The sequence below is a fragment of the Acromyrmex echinatior genome, chromosome 15, assembly GCF_024713525.1.
Source record: "Acromyrmex echinatior isolate Ae372 chromosome 15, ASM2471352v2, whole genome shotgun sequence".
Classification (NCBI taxonomy): Eukaryota; Metazoa; Arthropoda; class Insecta; order Hymenoptera; family Formicidae; genus Acromyrmex; species Acromyrmex echinatior.
Window position 1 is genome coordinate 8,904,288 of NC_141866.1, and position 12,463 is coordinate 8,916,750.

Sequence of the window (12,463 nt, forward strand, 5' to 3'; positions counted from 1 at the left end):
GTACTATTTCTATAGTAGGTATATTTGAAAATCTGTATTCTTTCAGAAAAAAGCGTTTTCGAATATTTATTGTTATAAGTTTAATTTCGACCTCTATAAATATTTTGTATATCTTATTATTTATCATTTTGGAACTGTTGAGCTCTTTAATATATATTGAGGCGAAATAGCAATTAATTTTATATTATACAAAATAATATACAATTAGTTATATTAATTAATTAACAGATTAATTATCTCGCGCGTATTAGAAATTATCATTTTAAATTATTTTTAACTTTATGCATTATTGTCCTGCTATTTATTGAAATTTTACGTTCACAAAGGAAACAGGTTACTCGTAATCCTATTTGTGTAATCGGAGCGAGACGAAACGTTCGACAAGATACGCCATAGCTTTCGCGAATAGCAATTCGCTATTAGGAATTTTAATTAGCATGTTGTAGTTGAATTTCACTTCATTTCAGAATCAGACCGTCGTGACCGTGTCGATGTGATTAAAACTTACATCGCAATTCATTTTTTATACACATGCGATTGTAATATTTATATATAATTATATATCTAATGTACAATAATAAAAGAATTAAAATAATGATTTTAAATTATATTATATTATGTATCATTATATATAATTATAAATTATAAATTAAATAGCCGTTTTAATAGTTTTTTGCTATCATCTAAATATTTTTAAAAAATTGTAGGAGCTGAGACATTTTTTATAAATGTAAAATAATAATTATTATAATAGTATTTCGTATAAAATATATTTGTGTATTATTTACTTAAAAGTGTAGAAATTAATACATGAATTAATATTTGAATAATCTTTAAAAACATTTTAATAATGAAGGCACATATTATCGTAATATTACCTGCATTTATAAATGTTGATTCACACCTTCATCAACTACTTTATCTTTAGTGTTATTGAATGCTGTTATCAATATTACAGTCCCGATAGCAGATGATAGTCATAGCTAGCTGCTAATAGAATTTGATTAGAGCTCACATACACACATTGTAGGAAATATAATTCGTAGAAATCAACAATTCCAAAGCAATGACAACGTGCCGTCATGGACGAGCATCAATAATTGACGATTACATCCTGTAATTTTTCGTACGAGATGGTGAAACCACGAAACCATTTGCTTCCCGTATAATCATGGTGAAATTATGACAGGTCTCGAAGAATCCATGTATGGCTCTCTCAAACGTAGTCTTGCAACGCAGGAATGCGTAATTGATAACGGTCTCGGTTCTCATAGCTCTTTCACTTCAGGTACTGTTTTGTATTAATGCTCAGCCACGCATTTGAATAATATCGCGAAATCCAACTTACTCACATTTGTCATCGAACCTATTCAGAACTCATTTTTCGTTCGTAGTTAAATGAATTCAAACTTTATGATTTTTTTTTTTTCAAATAACCTTGCAAACAATTGAAATTTGAAAAATATTAATTGTATAGCACTAAATTAAAGAGAGTGAAGTACAATATATATAAAGTATTCATTAATAATTTCAAAGTAAAATTTAATGTTATATAACCATCGATTTTGTATATTTTTATATTAATATTAAATAAAAAATCATATAAAAATAGCATGAGCTTGATCAATGTTTGCTATAAAATGTATCATAGAGAGAAAGACTTTGCATTTTATTATGAAATTTTTGTATCAAAAAATACATATTTATGTTCCAAATCGCATCGAATAAATTAAATATGCCAATTTTTTTTTTACAAACTTATGCTCTCTCTCTCTCTCACACACACACACACACACACACACACACACACGCGCGCGCGCGCACGCACGCACGCACGCACGCACGCACGCACGCACGCACACACACATCCTCACTTTCAGATATTTTCATCTTTCAGATATTTTATATCTAATATTAAACAAAACATTAACTACATATTTTCAAATTATTACTAATGAGTTAGGTAAATGAGTTAGGTAAATATTATCTTATCAATCATCTAATTTTTCACTGAGCTGATGCACCACTCAGTGCACTTTACAATCGTTGTACATAAATCGATGTAAAGATGTACGTTTAATAAAAACGGATTAAACTGTGAAATCCTCAATATATTTTATTATGGTATTTAATAAAATATACATTGGATATTTTATTAATTGAGATATCTCACTTTACATTCGAATTAGGTTAGTACAACAGCTTTAATGTGCACTGAGTGTGCATCAGTTTTGCCAATGAAAAACTCTATAAACGCTGAACTAATTTGACTTCATAAAGAAACCATCAAAATATCACAACTTAAAAAAGATGATCGTCGTTTTTAAATAAAAAAGATCGTCAAAATTGTCATAACAAAAAAGGTGATTTCTTAAGGATTGTGAAAAGGAAATAAGAAAAATGACATTTATCATGTTAAGAATATATTTATCGAATGCCGATATTATTTGATTAGTCAATTTTCTGTCAAGTTGAAAAATAGTTGCTCCTCTTTTCTGGAAAACTCTCAAAACATGAATAGTTTACGAGGTATTTTATATGTCATATCAAAATGTATTACCGTATCCAATGTTCGAAGGAATGTATCTTCGAATAACATCGGTTTTGAGGACTATGTTTATAGAACATATTGATCTTCTGACAATGATCTTTTATTTTAACTAATTTTTGTTATTATTGCTGTCTAAAAGTACAATCCGTTTTGCGTTTACAGCGCTTGTAAACATAATTTGTGTTTCTTTAATATTTGATGGACAACAAGGATGAACAGATGCTTACAGCGTGTGAACATGAAAACGGAAAGTACTGTAAGAGGCTCAGAATCTATATAAAAATGAGTAAGATACTTTATGATCACATAGTTCTCAAATGTGTGTTGAATCGGTATTTTCAGTCTCACTTAGTGACTATGAAAGAATTCTAAATAGATGATTCCAAAAAGAGATTCCTACTCATTTAACGCTTCTCTTCGTGTATAATCTCAAAGACTACCATACGAAAGAAATAACAGGCTACTTATCTATTATTGAAAAAGACTAGAATCAGCAAATAAAAAAATCAATTTTTCAAATAGTTGTCTTCATTTTTTTATATGAAATTATATATTTCTTTACATAGCATTGTTTCCATACTTCAAAATTGTCACAATTCAACAAATTAAATTCTTCCAAAAAAAAAAGGAAAAATTATTTTCCAATTACTTAACAGAAAATTATTGATCTATCTCAGATAATATATAGATCGGCAGAAGAAAAATTCTTTTAGAAATATGATCAAAAGTGTCATTATTGCTATTTCTGTTTTACAACTTTCAGCTAAAATGACTAAATCCAAAATAAAATTTTCTCCTTCAAACTTTGATCAAAATTTTGATCAAAATTGTCTTAACTCTAAATATTCTCTATGAAAGACTCTCTTTTATTTACAAAGACGGTACTCGAAATGTATCATTTTATAGGAGATATGATTTTTTTTAAATCTCAAGAACGACACAAGTGCTATTTATCAGAGATTATACATAACTTAACTTCACGGACTGTGAAGTTAGTTTAATTTTAATTGATAGAATAATCTTTATTTATAATAACTTATTTATAATAACAATTAAAAATCACATTTTTTTAATTGTATTACTTTTGGAGCAAGGAAGTGATAGGATTCTTCTAATTATTCTGCATAAAAGTTTTCAAGTACAGCTTCCATCGAATAATCATTATGATCGAAATCAGCTTCCTCTTGAATACGCCTTCTTAGAGAGTTCGAGACGTTCGGTCCTTCCTTGATCGTGAACGTGACTGGTTTGAAGTAGGTCAGGACCTATATCTTTTGGTGCATGCTGCCGTCCACCACTGAATGGAATCTCATTTATTTTACAGGTACAGGTGCGCCGTACGAGCGCCTCGTTACCGTGTGTTTTATCCACGTAGGATACACGTAAATTACCGGGCATGCAGTTTTTCACTTCCTCATCCGTACGCTAGTATTAACGCACATAGTAAACATTCATTAATTAACTTAACTATGGTTAACCAAGTTTGGCAGACGCATATTAATCTGTAATGCCTAACGCTAGTATTAAAGATGCTAATGCAAGTTGTTTACGCTACTTTGTTATAGTTGATCCGTCGGCTAGTGAAACTACAAATTATCAAATGGTTCTCTCCGGCTGATGTAGACGATTCTTTTCTCTCCATAACATGACGCATACTGGAAGATCGAGCACACAGGCATTGACCGTGATCGTGACTTTCGGTAAGTGGGTTAAGGCCCGTGGCTCTGTATAAATGTATTTTATAGAATCGAAAAGAAATGTAGAAAGTAACACGACGTTACGTTTAATATCGTTGAAACTCGATGCTTTGATCGCACCGCAGCATATACGGATATAACAATGAAGTGGTATATAGAGCTGTGCATTGTATTAACTTTATCTGTAATTTATGTAATAACGAGACATTGCTGGCTCGAAACACTAATAAATTCAGAGTTGCTATTGTCCTATAAATTATTTTATCTCAGTTAGCTATTATGTGCTGACGGATCACGTTTGGCGAAGTATATATATATATATATATATATATATATATATATATACTGCAATTTATTATATAATCTGCCTCTTTTAAAACCGTATGTGCTCATCATATATCGTCAGTTTTGATAAATAAAATATATGTCTAATGGATTGTATAAACTGTAACACATTTGATTTATATGTGTACACATTTTATTTTTCAATTATAAATAATAGGCTATGTGATAAATGGGTACACAAAGTCATAAAGCGAGCTTTATACAATCGATATTATTACATAATATTTGATATTGAATAATATTTTATCGGTTATTTGAAAGCTACATTAAATCTCTAGATTGTTTTGAATTGTTTAAAAGAGACAGCATATATATAATATTGTGGAAAATAATTATATAATAATATTGAGCATCTATAGAGGTCACGTATAAAATGCTTACGTATAAAACATTCCTGCAAATTATGGTAAACGTTTTACATTTAACGAAAAATAAATTAAAAAATAGTTTTATTGAAAAATAACATTAATTTTTATAATAGTTTTAATATTTTGTTAATCCTCTTTTGGCTTTTCTAAAGAAATGCAAAAATAAATGGAGGGTATTTCATATTTACAGTTAAGGCTGTAATTTGAATAAGATATCCCCAGTCTTTTGAAGTGTTACTCCAAGCGTCCAAGTTAATTTGTAATTTATACGCAGACTCGAGTCACAAATTTCTCAGTAGAAGATCGTCATGAGAAAAAGCTTCGAAAGCGCGCTAGTCTCTTAACGACTATCAGCGAAATATCCGGAAAGACTACATACACTGTCGGCATAAATCCCAATTAAACTGCTACATACGCGCCGGTCAGAGACACCTGTAACCTACCCGACCAGATCTAAGATACGATATAAACTATAAGTGTCACGGGAGGTGGTATTCTCCTGGTAGAGCTACTACACGCCACGCGCACGACAATCCCTCGCAATGCCATAAATTCCCGGCGATCGTTACAGCGCCTAATCCCAGGGAAGGATTCGAAACATTTGGGTCGCGACGCCATGACCAGAGAGGGGAAACAATCGATGGTCATGACCCAGGACATGGCTGGAAAACTGGGTCAGGATTGCTTCGTGCCCTTTCACATGATGTGAGCGTTCATTTTTCTTCGCGTAGTAAATGCTCGCGGCGGATTGTCATAAGAGGGTAAAAAATTTCGCCTTCCTTATCTCTTGTATATATATCATTCTCACATTTTTATACCATTTTTATTTCTTCCCTATCTTCTCTCATCTCCTTTATATCTCTTCTCCGTGAAAAAACTCTTCTCTGTGAAAAGAGTACACCTTCCCGCATTGTTTTTGCTTTTACCTCACCGTCTGATAATCGTCTCTTATCGACATTAGAAACTTGTGTCTAACTAGGCACTCTCTTTTTCTCTCTGAAGCAGGGCTTGAGGGTGTATTATAAGTATTTTTTAACAAAATGAAAAAATTACAGATTTTTTTATATTGTATTTGAAAGTAACACAAAAGTTTAACGGTGAACCTAGGTAAAAAATTATTTTAACAATAAGTATTGTATTGTTTTTAATAAAAATAATTGATATGAATTGAGAAAATTTTTACTTAAACTATAAAATTGAATTGTTGAATATAAATATGGACCTTTCTGAACTGAACAGTTTCATACATATCTATAATATTCATTTTTATACGGAAAGTATAAATTTCCAATTTCAATCACTTTTTGTAAAGACTATACACCTCTCTGATAGATCCTTCTAGCTTATTATCTCTTTGAATTCGTTTTCGAGGAGCATCGGAAAAAGTGCACAATTACTTAGGAACGTCGTCAAGGTGGACGTTGTCGAGCGTCATGCGGATGCATACTAGGGTCGTTAAATCCCTGCGACGTCATCGAGTCTCCCACCAAGGTCAGACCATGACCCTGCGCCGCGGCTACACCAGGTTGCGCTGATCCTGAAGAAAATCCGTTGATCGATCACAGCGGCGCAGCGACGTCCTAGCGCCGACGCACTTTGTGCTCCCAGGCGTCCGCTATCTTGCTGGTTCCATCAGCAGCACGACGACCAGAAGCAATCGTTTGTTTCTCGTAACCTTTGCTATTTTTATACGGAGGACTGTGATCACGCTAGTCATCACATACACATAGCTCAAACTACCGTTAGGCCAATCGAAAATTTATTTTTTTTTTATTACACTAAAAAGCAAACTAACGACATTTTAATCTATCCTCGTGAAAGATATAATTTTTTTCATAGCATATTTTCGCCCATCTACACGTTATATATTCTTTATCCTTGGACATTTATAGTGTGTATAGAATTTAACACTATTTTACAGTTTCTTTTTCTTATTCACAATCGCGTTTTTATTAATATGCTAATTTAATCTTCAGTATAATCAATGATTCTTTACTGCACACGTCGTTCGTGTCCCGAATTAATTTTTATCACTTTAACAAGTATACAAAAATTATTAAGGGATTCTTATATTTGAATATCTGTAGAAAGTATAAGGTTGGATATTTAAAACAATTGTATATATGTTATAACTAATTACTCTTAATGCGCTTAGTTTTTCTTAGAAGAAAAGAAATCTGAAAAACACGAATATGATCAATTTTGAATTAACAATAAAAGTTAATTTGACTTTCAATAATTAAATGTGGAAATATGTTACCAATAATTTTTTAGTTTTATGAACAGTTTGCTTTTTATATAACTTAAAAAATATATATTATTTATAGTAAGTGCAGGTGAAGATCAGTAAAGATGTTATGTGAAATTACTCGCGTTTCTTGGTAAATTTTTTTTCTCTAAAGATGCAGGTGTCTTGATCTCATATTAGAATTGTACCGCGCCATCTTTTTTAGTTTGACGAGAAATTGAGAGCGGTATGACGAGCAATGATAAAGTATAACCTTATGATTACCAGAGGGAAACACTTGTCGAGGAAGCACATACTTTTTGAGTAAATAATGACATGATTGCGCGATTAGTGGAGTTCCTTTTAATTTGCGATTTGTTGCAAATCCTTGAAAAAATTCATGACAACGTACTTCCCTGTTATACTTCAATGTTTCATTCCCAGCTGTTTTATTCCACGCGGCTAATTTTCATTTTTCTAACAATTAATTTACATTTTTCCTCCCTGTTTCTGTTCCTGCATTGCGATTTACGAGGTTATAGTTAACATGGACCACGTCAACGATAAATTACAGATTTTTTTGCACATGTCTTTTTATACTTTAAAATACCTAAAACATACTATACATTATATCCATAAAATCAATGTATGGAAAAAAGTTGTTGCATTAATCGGAATTCTGATAGATTCAATCAATAAGAAACTTATAATTGAATATCTATTAAATATTCTAGTTAAGATAACTAGAAATTCATTTATGATTGATATGATCAGAATTCATTTTGTTTGTATTCCTTGTTGATATAACCAGAATATTTTTTCAATCTATATAATATTTATGTATAATATATGTGTTAAAAGTTTCAACGCTTTTATATAAACAACTAAAATAGACAAATTAACGATTAACATTAATGATAAACAATAAAAAAATCAATATTTTTTTCTATTAATTTTATTTATTATATTATCACAAAATAAGGAAAATTAGAAATTAGGAAGTCTTCGTTATTCCTTCTTGATAGCTGAGTTAGCAATGTAAACACACATTTCTAATGCCACGTTTGAATACCGCCGGCACTTCCTGATTCATCGAGATGTTCTCGCGTCGCTATCAATCGGCGAATCGGTAGGCTCGAATACAACTTTCACGTACGTCTCACGATAAATCCGCTGCTGCGAATGTAAGTCCACACGTCTCAGACTTAGATATACTCGCTGTCCCGATTAAAGGAATGAAAACCTCTCGACTTACGACAACGCGACGTTATTATTCTTCGCCGATTTGCATCGCGACACGACCGTCGGGTGAAGGTCGGCATGACGATTTGCCGGGTACACGCAGCATAGACGTATGCCGATGGTTTCGTGACTGCATAAGGAAAAGGCGGAGGTAGTTGGCTTTCTCCAAAGCCACTTAACCCGATCCAGTAACATCCATCCACCGGGCCCGTCACGCCTGTGACATTTTCAGTAGTTTAGCATTGGCCATAATAATTGGAGAAAATCGCGCATTCGCTCTCGTGTGTGCCAGATAATTACTTTCCGATCATCGAGTGTCGAGTGAGATTTTGTATTATGCGAAATTATACTTAGTTTTGCCGACGAGTTTCATTTGACCTCATCCATATGATGCAGTATTAATATTAATATATACAGTAGTGTGCTAATATATAATTAATATGAAAGGTAATATATGCAGAAAGCTCGTGTAATTTATTTATATTACAGTATTTGTGAACAAATTTTACCAATAAATTTACTCTGGAATATCGAAAAGTATAATCCGTATACAATTGAATAATTTATATTAAAAACACGTTTCACGTGTCCTGAATGATCCACTTGAAGTTTTGTGTTCATTTAACATAAGATGAATATGTTAGGAAATCGTGTACGCAATATTATGTAAAAAATTAACACAAAAAATATGACAATTTATTAGTAAATTTCGGAAGCGGATTTATTTTTTTTAGCGAAATTAATATCTACTTATAACGTGTTAAATTAATACTTTTTATTCATTTATCTTAGAATTTATGTTCTAAAATACATTGTTTTTATTTTATTTGTTTACTTACTCATAAAGTATGTTATCTTAACATTAAGAAAAAAAATGTTAAATATTAATTTAACAAAATATTCAAATAACACAATCATGTTATATTAAATTAACATTCGGATATGTTAAAGCTTCAACACAAAATTTCAACAAAGACCGATTTTAACACAAATACAAAATATTTTTTACTATATGATGAGTTGTATTAATTAATATTAATATTCTTTTTGCATATATCAGAAGAATAAGTGTTTATATAAATACAACTGTAATTATCTTTTATCACAAGTTTGAAAGATATTATATTAACGTATTCTAAATATAAAAAGTGCTTTGAACAAAATTAAAATTAACGAAGCAGAGGGTGAAGATAATATAAATTCTAAAAGCTTTTCAAGAATTATAGTTTAGTAACACTCGAAAGATAATCCTTATCTTCTAAGGAAAGTTTGTTAATGTCAGGTTTAATTATTACAGACATATTGACCTATAATTTTAGATATTTATTCTTCAACTTTTCAATGTCAAGTTCTTATCTAGACTCGAGGCAATTCCTATATCCATCGGATTGTTGATTCAAGGCACACCTAGCTGATGTGGTCATTTTAGTTAATTCAATATAATTATAATAATTTATTTATTTTTCACATAGAACTGATAATAGCATGAATCGGAAATGACAAGTTGATGAAATGAAGGCAGCAATCCGGAAGCTCCGATTTAAAAGAGAGCGTGGAGAGAAAAGTAATAAGTGTAGATCGATAGACGTGGAACACTCATCATCGTGAATAAAAAATTGAATATCAAAGAAAACTTATAGCAATGCTGCAATGTTTAGAAATTTACATTTTCTTCGCGCGATTGTAAGACGTACATAACTCGTCTAAAAAAATCCAATAGAATCAATTGACGTCCATCAGGCTCGAGCAACATGAGTCGTTGGATTCTATTATAGAATCTATCATTGTGTCGGGAAAAAGTTGTTCACATAAATCGCTTTCGAGCGCAAACATTATTTTAACAAGCTTATTTTGCCGTGCGTCCGAGTCACAGCGTGCCAATGAAATCACGAGGAAGGAAAAGAGAGAGAGTCACATTCCGAAAGAATTATATTTACTACCGCATAAATTGCTCACAACGATTGTGTCGTGTTTACCTCATTAAATATAATTTAAAAACCGCGATTCTCTCTTTTCTTTTCTAGGCCAATTCGTACTTTTTGATAGGGGAATATAAAGTGTGATTATTTATTCTTTTGTAGACCTCATAATATACACATAATAAAATGAAAGTTGCGTTTCTTTTAAAATTAAAAAAAATATTATTACGTTTTTCTCTAATTAGAAATTTTAAAGAAACTGACAAATTATATAACATTATTATTATAACATTAAATAACAAATATTTAAATTAATAATTTATAACACAGTATTAAAAAGACAAACAGAAAAAATTCTGAAAAATATTCTTGCCGGCAATTTTTCCGTGATTATGAGTGAGAAATATTAATTAACAGAGGCGACAAATTTTACCTGTGAATGTTTATAAATAAATCCAGTTTTGCATAGAGAAACGCAAGGATAGATTGCGACCATAACTTTGTCTCAATCTCATTACTGTGGCAAATATAAGTGAGAAAAATAACAAAGAAAGAACCTTTTTTATCTAACCTGAGAGTTATAATGGAACCTTCTTCTCTCTTTCTCTCTTCTGTTTGTGTTGAGTAAAACAATAAGCTTTTCAATCTCAATTCTCATTAATACTGTTCGTTCACTTTGTTATTTTACGTCTCTCCATACAGTAGTATATATGGAGTCTATTAGAAATACTGCGCATTTTACTGTTCTACAAATTCTGATAATTTTTCATCAAATTCGCAACTAATTAACACTTTATTAACATAAAATCTACTTCAAAGAGCAAGCTTTTTTTACCAATTTGCAATTATAATTTAATTCTCTACGACATCTGTCTACGATATTTCTGCGTAATGAAAAACGAATGCATTTAAATAATATATTTTCGCATATTTCTATTTGCGAGTGAAGAATTTTCTTCTTGCATTTATTCACTAGGATGATTTAAATACATTTTACGACGTTTTAATTTTTCTGAAATACACTCTCAACAAGAAAGTGATATAAACAGAAAAGGAAATAAAATTTTTTTATATTTCGTGTACCTTCGTTTTTAACTTCAAAGGATAAAATACCTAGAATTTTGCGAAATAGAATTAGAAATACCCAGATTTTTGCGAAATTTTCCCTCATATATTTGTTTTCATGAACGAATCTCCTGAATCGAGAAACTCGAATTTATCTGCTGCATTTAATCTGATATCGGTTTAACAATATAACTATACGGACATCAGTGATGTATGAACCACAATAACGACAATCAACGATCGTCGAATACACGAATCTACCTAATTAACTATGCTTGTTAAATATACATATTTGTCTCGATAAAACAAGGATAGCGGAATAGATGTCCCGAAACGAGCTCATCGAATTTTAACTGTATCTGAGAGAAGCTTCACGGTTGATCGGTCGATATCTTTCACACGAGAAGGAAAACCGATCCTTCCGAACTCGATCCTTAACGATTGGCAGCGTACCGTTAACATCGGGAAAATTTATGGCCAAGAAGATGCTAACTCCACGCGATGCATTTAGGACTTTAATATCCAGCGTGAGAAACACTACGAATAAATCGAATCTGTTATGACATGAAAATTTTCTCTTCCTGAGTGAGCGCATTTATTTGTAGCTCGATCTAGTTTTATCCCATTTATAATATCTATAATGTTTTAATAGTTTTGTATAGAATGTATAAAATTCATACATCCTGTTTGTGAAGTCAATTGAATGTAAATTTAATTCATCTTAGTGTAAATTTTAATTCTAGCTTCCATTTTTGGATTTTTCTTGTTAATTTCTTTCGATTAAAAAGTTTTAAGATACGTGTTCCGACAAAGCATCTGTATAGCGTTTTAGCATGTATAGAATATACCTACACATTAATATTTATAATGTAAACAAATTCATGTAAATGAATATAAATTTAATTCATCCTAGTTGTAAATTTTACTTCTGATTCTGATATTTTTGATTATCTATCCATATTCTTCGATTTAAAAGTTTCAAGGTACACATGTTTCAATAAGCTTTATGGGAATCTAATAACAAAAGTGTCACTCAATGTGAGGGAGGA

At 31.0% G+C, this 12,463-nt stretch overlaps 1 protein-coding gene across 1 annotated transcript in view; it reads left to right on the top strand.

Moving 5' to 3' along the window:
* The first annotated feature begins 4,122 nt into the window (after positions 1-4,122).
* NPF (neuropeptide F) overlaps positions 4,123-12,463 on the top strand; it is a 61,021-nt gene continuing 52,680 nt past the window's right edge. The window contains exon 1 of the mRNA XM_011055385.2: positions 4,123-4,251. The gene's annotated coding sequence lies outside the window, so the exon portion shown is untranslated. The remainder of the gene's footprint in view (positions 4,252-12,463) is intronic.